Below are 18,031 nucleotides of genomic sequence, written 5' to 3'. Positions count from 1 at the left end.
CTGGGAGGATCCGCCTTGCCTGCAAGTGTGATCCATTTATCACAGCTGAGGAATGACACAAATAATAATAATAATGATGATAATGACTTTTTTGGGGGGGTGGGTTAAAAAGACAACCCTATTGTTACAGCCTAGTTGATATTTCACATCCTAACACTGCTGCCTCGAGGTAACAGGTTGAGTCGATTACTATTTGTTTGCGATGCTGGAGGAACCTGCAATCACAGAGAACATAAAAGGATTGCAATTAGATCTATTGGCTGAGAGCTGCACTTCCGTGACCCACTGTAAAGTTCTTAGCACTATCAAAGAGATAATGCACAGCTTCAGTGAGCACATCTGGACATAATAATATGGACTAAACTGACGCAGCCACAAAAGGCTACCTCTACTCCCTCTCTAATTGAAAGCAGAAAGCAGACCAGGGTTTTAGCAGAGTTTATCAACAGAAACAACACATACGTGCTCACGGGAGCATATAAACACACACACACAGAAGTCTTAACATATACATCTTTCCAGAAAGCTTCTACTTATGGAACATACAAGTGGCATAGTGGGGGTTGCTAGTGCCCGGGGCCATGCGGTGGAAGGAAAAGGGAGGAAAACAGAGTTTGCAAGGACCTAACAGCGTCCCAAGTCACCCAGGAGATCGCAGCTGCACAGATAAGAAGAGTTGTTCCATTGTCTGGAGAGGTCACTTCCTGGTTCGCATGGAGAAACTCTTTTCAATGGAGTCCAGAAATGGAAGTGCACAGCTGTATCGAGGCAGCACCAGGTGTTGAAATTTTGCACCCCAGGGCAACCACCCCTGCGTCCCTGCCCCACGCCATGCCATTGGGATCATACACTCTTGTGCAGACACAGTCTTCCTTTCTGTATAAGATAGGGATTGGGTCCTTAGTGTGGGGGCACCTCCACTGTGGAACTCCCTCCTGTGGCATATCAGACAGGCTCTGCCTCTGTTTTCTCTTCGGTGCGTGTTGAAAACCTTCCTGTTATGTACTGAGTGAATAGGATCCAAAATGCAGCAGTCTGATTGGTCCTAGAACAATAGGATTCAGAATGCAGCAGTCTGATTGGTCCTAGAACAATGCAGCAGTATGGTTGGTCTGCAGGAGCCACCCAATCCAGCTCCAGGTGGAAGTGAATCTGCAACCTGATTGGCCTACAGGAGAATCCCAGAATTAGCCAATCCCATGCGGCCCATTGTGTAAATAATCTATATAAAGCAGATATTGTGGGGGAACTTTCATTCCTCGCTACTATGAGCTGAATAAAGAGCATGAAATCAACACTTGACTCCGAGTATATTTCACTTCCTCTTCCAAGAAGGCTGTTAAGTAGAGATCTTTTGCAGCCTTCATCTTCATGGAATTGTTTTTAAGGTGCTTTAATTGTTTCATCGCTTGTCTGTTCGGTGCCTTGGGCTCCTTAATAACAAACAAACAAACTGTTACAGAAATTACAGGAGTGGGGGCACATCTTTAAAGTTAAATATTACAAATATTATGCCTGAATGTATCCTTTCAACTTGACAGCTCAGGGAAGTTACGGTACCTAGCTTTAAAGACAAGATGAAATCAACTCCTTTGCCAGTTTCCTCCATTCCAAAGCTATTGTCCCCTTGAAAAAGGACTCCAGGAAGTTCCCAGAGGTGACAATTGCTGAGCTGATTGTTGGCCAAGGAAAGCCTAATTCCATCACCAAACTTGCCAAGGGGTCCAGATGTGCAAAGGAAGTTCTATTGTACTTTGGGTGGTGGGACTTCAGAGGTGTTTGCCTATGCTAATCTTATACCTGAGTCTTGCCCTGACTTGTCTGCTTATGCTAATCTTGTACCAAGGACTTGTCTGGACATGTTTGCCAAGGTTAAACTAGTGTAACCCCTGTCTACCCCTCCCCTTTTGTGACATGTCAGTGATGTACTTGGATGATGGACTCAAGGGCATCCTGATCAAATTTGCAGATGACACCAAACTGGGAGGGGTGGCTAACACCCCAGAGGACAGGATCACACTTCAAAACGACCTTGACAGATTAGAGAACTGGGCCAAAACAAACAAGATGAACTTTAACAGGGAGAAAAGTAAAGTATTGCACTTGGGCAAAAAAAATAATGAGAAGCACAAATACAAGATGGGTGACACCTGGCTTGAGAGCAGTACATGTGAAAAGGATCTAGGAGTCTTGGTTGACCACAAACTTGACATGAGCCAACAGTGTGACGTGGCAGCTAAAAAAGCCAATGCAATTCTGGGCTGCGTCAATAGGAGTATAGCATCTAGATCAAGGGAAGTAATAGTGCCACTGTATTCTGGTCAGACCTCACCTGGAGTACTGTGTCCAGTTCTGGGCACCACAATTCAAGAACAAACTGGAACGTGTTCAGAGGAGGGCAACCAAAATGGTCAAAGGCCTGGAAACGATGCCTTATGAGGAACGGCTAAGGGAGCTGGGCATGTCTAGCCTGGAGAAGAGGAGGTTAAGGGGTGATATGATAGCCATGTTCAAATATATAAAAGGATGTCACGTAGAGGAGGGAGAAAGGTTGTTTTCTGCTGCTCCAGAGAAGCGGACACGAAGCAATGGATCCAAACTACAAGAAAGAAGATTCCACCTAAACATTAGGAAGAACTTCCTGACAGTAAGAGCTGTTTGACAGTGGAATTTGCTGCCAAGGAGTGTGGTGGAGTCTCCTACTTTGGAGGTCTTTAAGCAGAGGCTTGACAACCATATGTCAGGAGTGCTCTGATGGTGTTTCCTGCTTGGCAGGGGGTTGGACTAGATGGCCCTTGTGGTCTCTTCCAACTCTATGATTCTATGTAGCAATGAAGTAGCAATGATGCTGTATGAACTGTATTCTGGGATATGGTGGGAAAGTTTTAAAAGTCTCGGGGTTCAAATTTCCTCTTTGAACCTATTGCACAATAAACTTTGGTCTACAGCTATTTGCTCCAGGGATGTTGTGGGGATTACTGTAAATTAGGGGGCGGGGAGAACATGAACACAGCCTTGAGCTCCTAAGAGAGAAAGGTGGGCTATAAATGCAGGAAATAAATTCTGGACTATTTATTTCATTTCATACAATTTATATACCTCTCAGTTGTAGAAAATTGCCCTCAAAGCAGTTTACCAAAAGCATGGAACAATGACATCACCGCTAAAAATTTACAAGCGTAATTTAAAATGTATAGAAGCTTAGAACCACAATAGAAATGAAAACTCATCCAAAATTTCCAAACGTCTGGGTTACCTTGTCTAATTAAGAATGTCTCGTGGTGGACAACTTGATCCTGGAATTCGGGTTGAAAGCCACTGACACAAACTGACTTGACGGATTGGTTGTAATAGCGCCATTTCTGCACTCTCTGCCCCCTTCTTGTTTTGGGAGGGTGAGCACCAGCCAGAGGCTGATAATTGAAATTTCTTTTAAACAAAAAAAGAGAGCGCTTTTGTCATCAGCCAGCTGGCGACGGGAGAAAGGACCGAGCTCAAAAGATGCAATCAAAATTTGACACTGTTTTATTAAACATGTAATAATATCACCAGCCAGGATCCCTTTGGTGGCCAGCAATAACAATGCGATACAATTATTGTTATTATTCATAGCATCATTTGTGCAAAATCATCGCTGAGGACTCGGGGGCTTGCTACAGGATTTCCATAGAAAGAGCCGGCTGAGGCTGGACGTTATAAACTGCCATGTGCCTCTGCCAGAAGATAGAAAGGCTGCAGCTCAGAGGCAGAATCCCAGAAACATAGAGTAGTAGAATTGTAGAGTTGGAAGGGACCCCGGGGGGTCATCTAGTCCAACCCCCTGCAATGCATGCGCAGAAGGTCCCATAGGGCTGGGAGAGAACACTGTGGGGGAGCTTTGGGAGCTGTTGCCAATCAATGTAAACAAAACTGAGGTGGACGGACCTATGTTTTGACTCAGTATATGGCACCCTTCCTAACTTTCAAGAGAGAATCATGAAAAGCTTTGTTAAGTGGGTGCCATGGAGCATGGTCAATAATAATAATAATAATAATAATAATAATAATAATAATAATTTATATCCCACCCTCCCCAGCCAAAGCTGGGCTCAGAGTGGCTAACAACAACAAAAGCAACACAGCATTCTAGAACCAATTCACTCTAAAATCAATTCAAATCAGTGGCAACCATTGGGCTAGAGTTCTGCGAAGTTTGCCAAAAGAGGGGGTCAGACTGTGCCCTGGCCAAAGGCTTGGTGAAACAGCTCTGTCCTTGCTCTGGTGAGGCCAGCCTAACCTCCCTGTGGCCCGGGATCTCCAAGATGATTTTGTTTGAAGACCGTAAGGTCCTCCGTGGGACATCCCAGGAGAGGTGGTCCTGTAGGTACAAGGATCCTAGGCCGTATAGGGCTTTAAAGGTTAAAACCAGCTCCTTAAACCTGATCCTGTACTCCACCGGGAGCCAGTGCAGCTGATATAGCACCAGGTGAGTGTGATCCCGTGGCGAGGATCCCGTAAGGAGTCTTGCTGCTGCATTCTGCACCCGCTGGAGTTTCTGGGTCAGTCTCAAGGGCAGCCCCACGTACAGTGCACATTTCACACTTGCATAAGAGCATTAGAACATCTTGGCTATGCGTTCCAGAAGACCTGATCCCTGCCTTTTATGTTCTCCATATTTCCATAAAACTCAGCTCTTACCATAGTTCTTGTTACATTGCACCCCAATCATTCAGTTTGTACAAACGTCACACACTCACACACTACATATGCCACACTTCTGTTATAAATTCATAGAAAAATCAACCATACATCGGATTTGCACTGTTCCATTTTTATTTTACTCCATATGACAAGGACTATCAAAGGGGGGTGGCTTGGTTCTGGTCAGCCATAATCCCTTCACCATCCCAGCAAATCCACAGGAGCCCTGCCCAGTTGCTATGCCAACCCTGATGGTCCTAGACAGAAGACCATCAAGATCACAAAGAACTTGCATATGGGAGTGGATTCAGCATGGACTGAAACAAAGGACAATGATCAGATCTTCCCTCTGGGGGCAGGAAACTGCCAACTCCCCTTTGTCTCCTGGAAGTGACTCATGGGGAGGGGGAAAGGAGGAACCAGCCAGGTGACAGGACACTCAGGTTACCACCACAACTCCTCCCTCAACCCCTCCTTTCTGTAATGTATGCATGATGTTTCTGGGGGTGGGCTTGACCTAGAGGATGGGAATTTCAAAAGTTTTTATAAGGTCTTGCACACCATCTTTCTGGGTCTTTCTTCTCTCCTGCAAGTGAGGGGAACACCCTGTTGCAACAGTTCAGTAAAGGCCAAGCCTACAGGCTGCTGTTTTGCTCCAAGTTATCCTGGTTGGTGTCTTTATTTTGTCCAAGGGAGCCCTCGGATTTTTCCGGTAACAAAGTGTAACCCTGCCAATGTTTTTAATTGTTTACAGTGTTCTTCTAAGTAACTTATAAATTTCCACCATTCTTTATTAAATTTATTATCTTCTTGGTTTCTGATCTTCCTGGTCATTTTCGCCATTTCGGCATAGTCCATCATCTTTATTAACCATTCTTCTCTGGTAGGGACTTTGTCTTCCTTTCATCTCTGGCCAGAAGTATCTGCGCATTACACCAGTAAAACTGGCAAAAATGTATAGAACAGAACAAAAGAATTGTTGGAGGCGTAAAGAAGGGGAAGGTACATTTTATCATATGTGGTGGGAGTGCAAGATTATTTTTAAAATTTGGGAAATTATATACAATGAATTTTAAAAAATGGTTTAAAATAACATTTGTCAAAAAACCAGAAGCTTTTTTCTTAGGAATTTTAGGACAAGAGTTGTCGAAAGAAAAAAAGGACATTATTCATGTATGCTACAACAGCGGCAAGAATCTTAATAGCTCAAAATTGGAAGACAGGAGAAGTACCATCAAAAGCACAATGGTAAGAAAAGTTGATGAACTACACAGAGTTAGCAAAGTCAATGGACAAACTGCGTGAAAAGGACAATAGTGACTTTGAAAAACAATGGGAACCCTTTACAATATATTTGCAGAAACAACAGAAAGAAATGGTCTCGCTGGCAGGATTTAAATAAACATTTACAATTTTATTTACAGAGAACAAGAAGTATAACAATGTGATAACATAATATCGTATATAAACAGCAGAATGAATCATCTGAAGTAATAAATTAGAAATGGTAGTTGAGGGAAATCAACAGGGAGGGGGGGAAATTGGAAAATGTATGTTTAACAATAATATTGGATATTTGTTTTGAGAAAAGAATATATTTTTAAAAAGAAGTATCCGCGCAGCTGTCGTTGCGTACACAAACAGTCTTTTCTGCTTCTTTCGTATTTCTGGACCTAAATTCCGCCCCCCCCAAGTTATTCTAAATTTTTTTTCCAACTCATTATAAATCATTTCCCAATATGCTTTTGTTATCTTGCACATCCACCACATATGGTAGAATGGTAGAATCTTGGCTTCCACAGCCGCCATCAGCTCTGAACCCCCTTTGGCAGGGTTGGCAGCAACAGATACATTCTGTGCTTATGATAATATTTTAATCTCTCGTTGATTATGCTGTTGTAACATGCATTCTATATTTGACCTTTTTTCAGTAACGCCTTCTTTCAAAACGTTTAAGATTTTTTGTGCATTAACTTTGTTTTATTAAATGCGCATTCTGTAGCTGACCTTCTTTGTAGTGTTTTATTTTGAAGCTTTAAGATTACCATTTTATTTTCCTGTTAATGATTTTGCTTTGAACGTTTACATTAGATCTGACTTTCTTCAGTAATGTTTTACTCCAGATTGTTTTATTTGATGTTTCCCTGTGTTGTGAACTGCTTTGAGATTTCTTCTTAAAAATACAAGTAGAGAAATGAAATGGAAAAATAAATAAATTAGGAGAATAAGACACGCTGACCACCATCCAGACCTAAGTAGGTACAACATATTGGGTGTGACAGTTGTTGTTGTTTAGTTGTTTAGTCATGTCCGACTCTTTGTGACCCTATGGACCAGAGCATGCCAGGCACTCCTGTCTTCCACTGCCTCCCCTAGTTTGGTCAAACTCATGCTGGTAGCTTTGAGAACACTATCCAATCATCTCGTCCTCTGTCGTCCCCTTCTCTTTGTGCCCTCCATCTTTCCCAACATCAGGGTCTTTTCCAGGGAGTCTTCTCTTCTCATGAGGTGGCCAAAGTATTGGAGTCTCAGCTTCAGGATCTGTCCTTCCAGTGAGCACTCAGGACTGATTTCCTTCCGAATGGAGAGGTTTGATCTTCTTGCAGTCCATTGGACTCTCAAGAGTCTCCTCCAGCACCAGAATTCAAAAGCATCAATTCTTCGGCGATCAGCCTTCTTTATGGTCCAGCTCTCACTTCCATACATCACTACTGGGAAAACCATAGCTTTAACAATATAGACCTTTGCCAGTAATGCTTCTGAATATCACTTGCTGGAAACCATAGGAGGTGAGCGTGTTCTTGTGTTCGAATCCTGCTTGCTGGATTCTCACAGGCATCTGGGTGGTGCTGTGAGAACAGGGTGATGGACTAGATAGGCCATTGGCCTCATCCAGCAGGACTCTTACTTTGTTATTATGTGTGCATAAAGACGACCCACCTGACTGTAAGGCAGGCTGAGGTAGCTGCCTCAGGCGGCAGAACCTCAAGAGATGGCAGCTGGCCACCAATTCTGCTGTCTCTGCTGTCGGTAGAGAAACAGCAGCAGTGGCAGTTCCCATGAGATCTTGCGCGCTCTGCGAGATCTCATTAAATCTCACGAGATCTCACCAGAACATGTCACTGTCGCATGACCACTCTATTCTGCCTCAGTCAGACCACACTTGGAATACGGTGTCCAATTCTGGGCACCACAATTTAAGAAGGATGTTGACAAGTTGGAACGGGTGCAGAGGAGAGCAACCAAGATGATCAAGGGTCTGGAAACCAAGCCTGATGAGGAGCAGTTGAAGGAGCTAGGTATGTTTAGCCTGGAAAAGAGGAGACTGAGAAGAGATGTGATAGCCATCTTCACATATCTCAAGCACTGTCACATGGAAGAGGTGTTAGAATTCCTGCTCTGTGATTGCAGTCATGGGATTTTTGTCTATCACATGACGGTATATGTTTTGACTCCCCAGAGTGGGAAGCGATGGAAACAGGATGTTTGTGTTACTGTGTTCCGTGAAGTGGGATTATTGTCCTTTGTTCTTTTTCTCTTTGCTGTCTGATGCTAGAGAGAGAGGGAGCCATGTTGCAGTGCTCCGTGTGTGTTTATATATAAATAAAGTAGATTAGCCAAAATGCTAAGTTGCTGAGGTTTGTCTCGCGCAAGTTGCGCAAACTCTGCAGATCCCTAAGTGTGCCGGTATCGGTTGGCATCGGTTGCTGTGATGTTTGGGCTGAAGAAAGCTTATGAAGCTCCCGAAAGATCGACCAGGAGGGAGAGAACATGCCAGTCGGGTATGTGTCTCTGCCAGGGTCCTACTCGAGTGTAGGTTGAACTCCTAACAAGAGGGAGCAAGCTTGTTTTCTCCTGCTCTGGAGGGCAGGACTCGAACCAATGGCTTCAGGTTACGAGAAAGGAGATTCTGACTAAACATACGGAAAAACTGTATGACAGTGAGAGTTGTTTGACAGTGGAACAGTCTCCCTCAGGAGGTTGTGGACTCTCCTTCCTTGGAGGTCTTTAAGCAAAGGTTGGGTGGCCATCTCTCAGGGATGCTTTGCCTGTAATTCATGCATTGCCAGGGGTTGTACTAGATGAGCTTTGGGGTCCCTTCCAACTCTACATTTCTATGATTCTATGACCCAGGTAAGGGAGTCTTCGGCCGCAAGGTGGCCCCTTCCTATATCACCCCAGGTGGCGAAATGGGACAGGCCATCCATGTGTCTAGACATCTGAATTTGTGTAGTCTACTGTCCAAAGTCACTTTATTTATTTATTTATTTATTTACGGCTATTAGCCCATAAAATATGTACAAACATAAAAGGACAGAGGCATAAAAACCGATATATTCGGCACCAGAAGGAGAACATCACGATGCAAGGGTGGGTCATTGAGCAGAGCCAAATAACAGCTTGGGGCCCGGGGAGCTCCAAGGGACGGATCGCAGAAAAAGGAAAACTGAAGACGAGATCCGACATGCACTCTCATCATAACTGTCCAATTAGTTTTGGTGATGTTGTTGTTTTTTAGTGGTTTTTGTGTGTGAGATAACCGCGTTCAGGAATCTCGCCACCTGCAGAGTTACAGAGGGATCTGTGTCCTGCAAAAGTAGTGTGGCGTGTGACTCAACAGGCCTGCCAACCAAGCGCAATAAAACAGGACCCAGGAATTTAGTCCTGGCTATGCTATGTAGGGGACAGTTGAACATTATATGTGGAAGAGATTCAACAGTTTTCCCGTCACACACACATAGCGGAGACACCAAACCCTTGGAAAATCTGTGGCTCAGCAGGTTCGATGGAAGGACATTGAACCTTGCACGAATAAATGCAAGTCGGGTCCAAAGTCACATGTTTTGCCTGTGGATGTTGCTTAGAAGGGAATGTGGCTCTCAAGTGGAAGAAGGTTCCCTGCTCCTGAGTGAAACTAAAGGTTTTGTGAAAGTGGGAGGGAGGTTGTCCCCATTTAGGTCATCTGAGAAGCAGTTGCAGGCTTGAGGGGTAGCTAGGGAGAGTGACTGGTGATTTCTGAGGGAACAGGAGTCCCTCGGGACAGAGATAGGAGGAACGGCATTCACCGAAAGGGAAAGTGGGAGCATGAATTGTCCTCCCCTCTGCAACTTTCTGAGGGACTAGAAACTTGAGAGATGTGGTCCTCAGGAAAGTACTGAATTCTCCTTGCTGTGGTCTATTCACCTCTCCCGCAGCTTTGCTGTGGACCTCAGAGAATGACACAGGGTCCGGGCGAAGAAAGGGAAATCACTACCAAGTCCTAACCTCGTAACAGAGAGTTTTTGCTAAAAATATACATTCATAATAATATTATTGAGCGGGCATAGATGAAGAAGGCCAGGGAAAATGTAAGCAATAAGAGAGTGAGCAAGGTCAGTGTACTTTGCCCGGGGCTGAGCAATCAATAAGAGCTGGTCAATAACTGCTTTATTACTACACTACCACTTGGAGCAAAATCATTTTTTAAATTAAGAATATATTTTGCAAAACTGAATTAACAATATTGAATATTTTGCTCTTTGATACGACTTGCGTTCTGAATCAAATTATTAAATATGGGAAGGTCCTGCTGATTTAGGTAAGGCATGCATATATAAACACACACACACACACAAACACTTTGTTACAAGGATTTCTTTGAAACTGGTTAAAAAGGGAAAACACACACAAAGGAAATGGCATTTACTTTGGGACTGCAGAAACTGAAGTGTGGAAACGGCCTTTGTTGCATATAATATGGCCACCGGCAGTGGCGTCGCAAGGGGGGGATGGTGTGCCCCGGATGCCATGTCTGGAGGGGGTGACAAGAAGGCACCCTGCAGAATGCTCGCCCTGTCTCCCCTGGGCGCAGGTGTGCGAGCAGCCATTGCGCTGCTGCAGCTGCCTATACAGGATCCTCCATTTGTGGCTGCAGCCGTGAGCAGAGGATCCACCACCATCCGTACGGTATTCAAGCGGTGCTGGCGGCAAACCCCTATGTACAATGCATGCATGGTGTTGCATGCATATGGTATATGTGGCGACGCCGTACATATGTATATCAGTATATCTGAAGGAGCGTCTCCACCCCTATCGTTCTACCTGGACACTGAGGTCCAGCACCGAGGGCCTTCTGGCAGTTCCCTCACTGCGAGAAGCCAAGTTACAGGGAACCAGGCAGAGGGCCTTCTCGGTAGTGGCACCCGCCCTGTGGAATGCCCTCCCACCAGATGTCAAAGAGAACAATAACTACCAGACTTTTAGACAACATCTGAAGGCATCCCTCTTTAGGGAAGCTTTTAATGTTTGGTGCATTACTGTATTTTAATATTGTGTTGGAAGCCGCCCAGAGTGGCTGGGGAAACCCACCCAGATGGGCGGGGTATAAATAATAAATTATTATTATTATGTGTGCCCTACATAGTGACACCACACATGTGTCGTACGTAGCGGTGCAACGCGTGTGTAGCCGGTGCTTTGCCCTGCCCCAGGTATCGGTTAGCCTTCATTTGCCCCTGGTCACCAGAATATTTATGGGTATTAGCCAAGTGGCTTATTTCTTATACTTCACCAATACTACTGACTCTCAGTTAGTTTTTGGGCACCCCCCCCCGGGTCAAAATGTTGCTTTTTGCCTTTTAAAGCCCTAAATCATCTGGGACCAGGATATCTGAAGCATTAGCTGATTCCACAGGAGGCCTAGAGATCACTGCCATAGCCTTGCTTCATGCTTCTTGTCATACAAAGACTAAGAGATCTGCTTGCCAGGTGCTGGTTCAGAAAGAGCAAACTGAAGCTTAATCCACATCAAAGAGAAAGACATACGATGGGTGGATGGAACTGTCAATCGACAATTAGGTTGTGATGTGCAGCTGAAACTTCCCCTTAAGTTGCAAGTTTGCAGCTTGGGGAGGCGGGACGAGGACAGGAGAGGCGGTGTCCCTTCTATACGCCCAGGAAGCAGCAGTGACTGTTGGAGTCTTTCTGTCTCGAGAGACAGTGGAGTGTGCCTTTGGAGGTGAAGCCAAACTGCTGTGTTAACAGCATTGAAGTGATCTCCTAGGGTGGAAGCCTGGGCAGCGTGTCTGGAGGTCCTGGGCTGCCCAAAGACCAAGCTCCCCCTCTCGGCTTCGCTGATGTGGTCCAAAGGAAAGTGGAGCAAGGCGTTTGACACCAGCTTGGCCGCAGGAGTTGCTGGAAAGAAGCATACAAGGCACCGTCCAACCATCTTAGGGACTCCACTCTGGATTTACTCCTTAACCCTTTCTTCTCCCCAAGATGTCCCACAAGGCAGAGGAGGTTTAGGATGAGAGTTTTCCTTCTCCTAGATGGGCTCCCTTCCCAGGTTCACAAGCCCCATCTGCCCCTCGCTTCCCTCTAAACACATGCAGAAACCACCTTCTTGATCGTTGGACCCGCTATTGGTCTCATTTGCTCAGTGGGCTGGAGCCTGTCTTCTTAGGCAGGGGGAGTCCCTAACTCGCCAACTGTTTGCAACCCATTGGCTACCCTCACCTGGTTTAGCAGGCCACCCGAAGCCATTTCCCGGGGTGTGGTCGCTGTCGCATGCTGACACCTTCTAGGAGACACAGGTGAGAGCTGAGTACAGGGTAGGGACTAAAGGTGGACAAACCTCAGATGGAGCATGACATGTCCCCCACCAGAGGTAGTACCCCTCCCCTAATACCCCATACCCCTTTATCCCTAACACACTAGAAAAAGACTATTAAAATGTGGACAAAAAGCAATTCACACGCCCCTCATCTCTTCCCTTAAGGAACGGGTAGGTAAACTGGGGTGCATTTAGATCGTCCACTGAGAATGGGCTTCTAAGGAATAACCTGTGGCATTAATAATAATAATAATAATAATAATAATAATAATAATAATAATTTATTTATATCCCACCCTCCCCAGCTGAAGCCGGGCTCAGAGTGGCTAACAGCAATAAAAGTAACAGTTTACATAAAATCACAATCAATTAATTGAAACAAATTCTAAAATCAATTCATTCTAAAATCAATTCAGAATCAAATTCATGGCAACCATTGGGCTAGAGTTCTATGAGGATTACAGAAGGAGGGGATCAGACTGTGCCTTGGCCAAAGGCCTGGTGGAACAGCTCTGTCTTGCAGGCCCTGCGGAAAGATGTCAAGTTCCACAGGGCCCTAGTCTCTTGAGACAGAGCGTTCCACCAGATAGGGGCCACAGCCGAAAAAGCCCTGGCTCTGGTTGAGGCCAGTGTAACCTCCCTGTGGCCCGGGACTCCAAGATGATTTTGTTTGAAGACCGTAAGGTCCTCTGTGGGACGTACCAGGAGAGGCGGTCCCGTAGGTACAAGGGTCCTAGGCCATATAGGGCTTTAAAGGTTAAAACCAGCACCTTGAACCTGATCCTGTACTCCACCAGGAGCCAGTGCAGCTGGTATAGCACCGGGTGAATTTACATGTGAATTTACATAGAACTTAACAAGTACAATACATTACATTACATTACATACATTACATATAATACATACCCTACATACCTACATATCCGACTTATACACCACAGATATTTGACTTCCAAGTCTTCTCTTTATACTTTGTTTCCAAACTTAACTCTATAAACATTCCCCGTATAATTTTTAAGATATTCTTTGAAGATTGACCATTCTTTATTAACTTTTTGAATAGTATTTCCTCTTATTCTCCCTGCCTCCTCCTTGCTAATGCAACTACCCAACAGGCAGATTTTAGATCCTGGCAAATTTTCAAGCAGAATTCATTGCCGACACATAGATGACTATTTATTACATTAGGTTTTTTATTTTTATTTTAAAAAACCACACTGTTTTCCCTTGAAATTGCACACATTTTTGTTACCTTGTGATTTTTAACATTCTTTTTGTTTGCTGCCATGGAAGCCTCTAGGCTGGATAGGTGCAAACAATATATTTTGATAAAATTAAGTTAAGTGTAAACAACAAAATAGGAAGGCAAATGGTGGCTGGGATCCAGCGAAGGAAGAAGTGCTGGGGGGGGGGGAGTGAGGTAGCACGTGGGCAGGATAATCGGAAAGGCTGTAGCTCACAGGCAGCAGAGGTGGATTTTGGTGAGTGGGACCAGTTTGCCTGCACTGGGCGCAGAGCCGGGTGGGTACCACAGGGGGCGCCACAACAATGACAAACAATGGAAGGTGAGAGACGGGGGAGCATGCCAAATTTTGGCATTGCACAGGGCGCTGCTGAAATTTCAAAGCCCAAAGTCTGCCACTGCTGCCAGAGTCCAGTAGGGTTGGGAGAACCCTCAGTCTGAAATGCTGGACAGCTGCTGCCAGTCAGAATAGGCGATACTGACCTAAATGGGCCAATGGTCTGCCTGGGTGTAAGACAGCTGCCTATACAGTGATACCTCGGGTTACACACGCTTCAGGTTACAGACTCCTCTAACTCAGAAATAGTCCTTCAGGTTAAGAACTTTGCTTCAGGATGAGAACAGAAATCATGCTCTGGTGGCGCAGCGGCAGCAGGAGGCCCCATTAGCTAAGGTGGTGCTTCAGGTTAAGAACAGTTTCAGGTTAAGAACAGACCTCTGGAACGAATTAAGTACTTAACCCGAGGTACCACTGTATTCCTATGCTTTTGGGGAAGAGTTGTAACCAGTGGCCGGGCGTCTCTTTTGCACGAAGAAGGCCCCATGTTTAATACGAACCTCCCTGAGATATGAACCACCCTGAGGTATTTAGATGAAGGGTGGTTTATAAATTTAAAATAGAATTATAGACTTGGAAGGGACCCTGAGGGTCATCTAATCCAACCCCCTGAAATGCAGGAACCTCAACCAAAGCATCCATGACAGACGGTCATCCAATCTCTGCTTAAAAACCTCCAAGGAAGGAGAGTCCACAACCTCATGAGGGAGACCATTTCCCTGTCGAGCAGCTCCTACTGGCAGAAAGTTCTTCCTGATGTTGAGCGGAAATCACCTTTCTTGCAACTTGAAAACATTGGTTCAAGTCCTGCCCTCCAGAGCAGGAGAAAACAAGCTTGCTCCATTGGCTGGATGTTTCAGATCCTTTGGACTACAACTCCTATCATCCTTGGCCTTGCTCGCTGGGGATGATGGGAGTTGTAGTCCAACTATACTTGGAGGTTAGTGCCAGGCTGGGGAAAACTGACGCCAACAGTATTTATAATAATAATAATAATAATAATAATAATAATAATAATAATAATAATAATTTATTCCCTAAACAGGGCTGCTTTCAGATGTTTTCTAAATGTCAGATAGTTGTTTATCTCTTTGACATCGGATGGGAGGGCGTTCCACAGGGCGGGCGCCACTACCAAGAAGGCCCTCTGCCTGGTTCCCTGTAGCTTTGCTTCTCGCAGTGAGGGAACCGCCAGAAGGCCCTCGGCGCTGGACCTCAGCATCCGGGCAGAACGATGGGGGTGGAGACGCTTCTTCAGGTATACTATTTACCTAGTTGCAGCCATCTGCTTTGGCCTAAGGCAGAGTTCCAGCCTCCTCTTTTAGAATTGCTGGGCCTCAGCACTCATTGCATTTAAGGAATTAGATTCTGCCGTATTGGAAACTCAGCACAGTCGGACTGGAAGCGTCCTGGACAAAGAAAACCCACAGCGGGCTAAGAGCATTCTGGGCAGGGCTGGGAAGGAAAGACAAGAAGGGGAAGGGGGGAAAAAATCGGCATGTCTGGCGAGGCAGGGCCAGCTGAGACATGTCAGTGGAGACTTGATCTGCAAGCCTGAGTAAAATGGAGACACCTGGGAGAGGCTGGAGTGGTGCCTATAGAAAGCCGGCTCTGCATACTTTCCAGTGTGAAAGGGCATGGCTGGGAGCAGGAGGGCGATTCCTCCACCCCGCCGCCTCTCCTGAACTCACCATTGTTAATGTGAGCCAGCTGCTTGTGTGAGCGTTGCTGGCGATTGGGACAGGGTTGCCCTCTGTTGGCTCAGTCAACTCAGAGTATTGGATCTCTGCAATCACCTGGCTGCTAGGCTTTCTCAGCCGGTCAAGAATCTCCACCCATTCACACTGATTCCATGGTTGGAAGAAGCAAATGTTCCAGAATACCAGTTTGTGAGCTGAGGACCCACCACCCGCTTGAGGAGAAGGAAGACAAAAGGACGCAGTATAATGGGCTAAAAAAAAAAAGGCCACAACTTTATTGATTACAGCATGTGAGTGGTATTGGCTTAGGCACTGGCTAAAACAACAGAGCGTGACTCCACCTCCTCGTGGAGGGGTGAGTCTATCACGGGTCAACCACCAGTAGGAGGAGCTTGTTGATGCAAATACAGCTGGAAGCTCCCCCTGATGTCGCCGGGGGTCGTGCCATGGCCCTAGCCAGCAAGGGCCTTGGACAGGAACCACAACTGCTGGATTCCTTTAATGGAATACCCAAAAGTGGAGGGGTAGGCGATGGCCACACCCTGCCCTCCAATACACAAACATATTCCAATGCCTAACTGCCAATACCCAAAAAGTTGTGACGCTTTGATACAATGTAGGTGAAAAACCAGGATGCAGGTGGCGCTGTGGGTTAAACCACAGTGCCGAGGACTTGCTGATCAGAAGGTCGGCAGTTCAAATCCCCGCAACAGGGTAAGCTCCCATTGCTTGGTCCCAGCTCCTGCCAACCTAGGAGTTCGAAAGCACGTCAAAGTGCAAGTAGATAAATAGGTACCGCTCCGGCGGGAAGGTAAACAGCCTTTTCATGCGCTGCTCTGCTTTGCCAGAAGTGGCTTAGTCATGCTGGCCACATGACCCAGAAGCTGTACGCCGGCTCCCTCGGCCAATAAAGCTAGATGAGCGGCCCAACCCCAGAGTCGGCCACGACTGGACCTAATGGTCAGGAGTCCCTTTACCTTTACCTTTAGGCGAAAAATCAAATGGCTGGTGCCAATTTGCCAGTTGGATAAAAATTCCTACCAGGCCCCTTGGACAACCAACCACAGGTCCATAGCAAGGGCAAAAACATAGATATGCACTAAGGGGAGGGTGGGTGGGTGATCTGATGAAACCCAGTAGCACAATGAGAGGGCAATGCTGCCATGGCCGCATTTGAGCAGCTAAACCCCGCCCCCTCAGCTTCCGCCTGATTGGTTGGTTGCCAGGGGGCACGCCACGGAAGCCGGGACAGCAGACGCAGGGGCCAGAACGCCCCCTGCTGACACGGGAAATGGCAGTTGCTGTTGCACTCAGTTCCTGCTTGCAGGCTTCTCGGGAGCATCTGATTGGCTCCTGCGAGAGCAGGATGTTGGACTGGATAGGACCACTGGCCTGATCTAGGAGGCTCTTCTCCTCATGCCATCAAATGCACCAGGTGAGCAGACCCAACCTACTTGCAGGAGTGCCAGCTTGCTTTCCCAGTCCTCAACAACTTCCACAATATTCCCTAGCATTATACCTTGTCGCAGTGAGTTCCATAAGTTATGTGCTCTAGAAATAAATGCTTCCTTCCCCCCCCCCCGAATGTCCTAAATCTTTCAGCGATCAGCTTTATTGTGCATGCTAGAGTTACCTGCCATACTGGCAGGCTCCATCCCCAAACCCAGGATTAAGGAACCTCAAGCTGTGGCAGTGTGACTCTCTTGGCCACAACGTCCACCTCTCCAGAATTTCCTCAGGTCACACCCCTCTCTCTGGAAAACCCCCTTGACTGTCCCTCCCCAAGCACGTTGAATTAACGTTTCTTGCTAGCCTATGCGGACCTCTGACTTTGGTCTGTCTGGAGTGTAAAGGTAAAGGTAAAGGGACCCCTGACCATTAGGACCAGTCGCGGACGACTCTGGGGTTGCGGCGCTCATCTTGCTTTATTTGCCGAGGAAGCCGGCGTACAGCTTCTGGGTCATGTGGCCAGCATGACTAAGCTGCTTCTGGCTAACCAGAGCAGCGCACGGAAATGCCGTTTACCTTCCCGCCTGAGTGGTACCTATTTATCTACTTACACTTTGACATGCTTTCGAACTGCTAGGTTGGCAGGAGCAAGGACTGAGCAATGGGAGCTCACCCCATCACGGGGATTTGAACCGCTGACCTTCTGATTGGCAAGTCCTAGGCTCTGTGGTTTAACGCCACCCACGTCCCCTCCTGTAAAAACGCAGAAGTAACCACAATTGCCATGCCCAATATTTCTAGTTCTGGGCCTTTCCATCACTGGCATGCGACCCCCTCTAGGTTCCCCACTCCTGGTGGAGTGATATCTGAGGCCTGCTATCAGCAAACAGGAACTTCCTCCCCCTTTCCAATGCGCAAGCAATGCTGGGTTGCCACATCTCAGGTTGTGGTGAAATCAGGCTGTCACTCCCAATTTTAGATGGCCTTAAATCTCCCTCTGCAAGCGGCAGTTAGCACCGCATTATGCAAAC

General features: G+C 46.4%; 2 long non-coding RNA genes across 2 annotated transcripts in view; one reads left to right on the top strand and one right to left on the bottom strand.

Annotated features, from left to right (window-relative positions):
• Nucleotides 1-18,031, top strand: part of LOC310702954 — a 313,269-nt gene that overhangs the window by 144,329 nt on the left and 150,909 nt on the right. The window lies entirely within an intron of this gene.
• On the bottom strand, nt 1,295-1,922 carry LOC310703002. Its single transcript, XR_014523881.1, has 2 exons — nt 1,812-1,922; nt 1,295-1,433 (listed from the first exon to the last, which is right to left on the bottom strand). It is a non-coding gene; the product is annotated as an uncharacterized lncRNA (long non-coding RNA).

Source organism: Podarcis liolepis, assembly GCF_965112155.1.
Source record: "Podarcis liolepis genome assembly, chromosome: 3".
Taxonomy (NCBI): Eukaryota; Metazoa; Chordata; class Lepidosauria; order Squamata; family Lacertidae; genus Podarcis; species Podarcis liolepis.
Note: the sequence above shows the minus strand (reverse complement) of the source record. Positions and strands in the feature narration are given on the sequence as shown.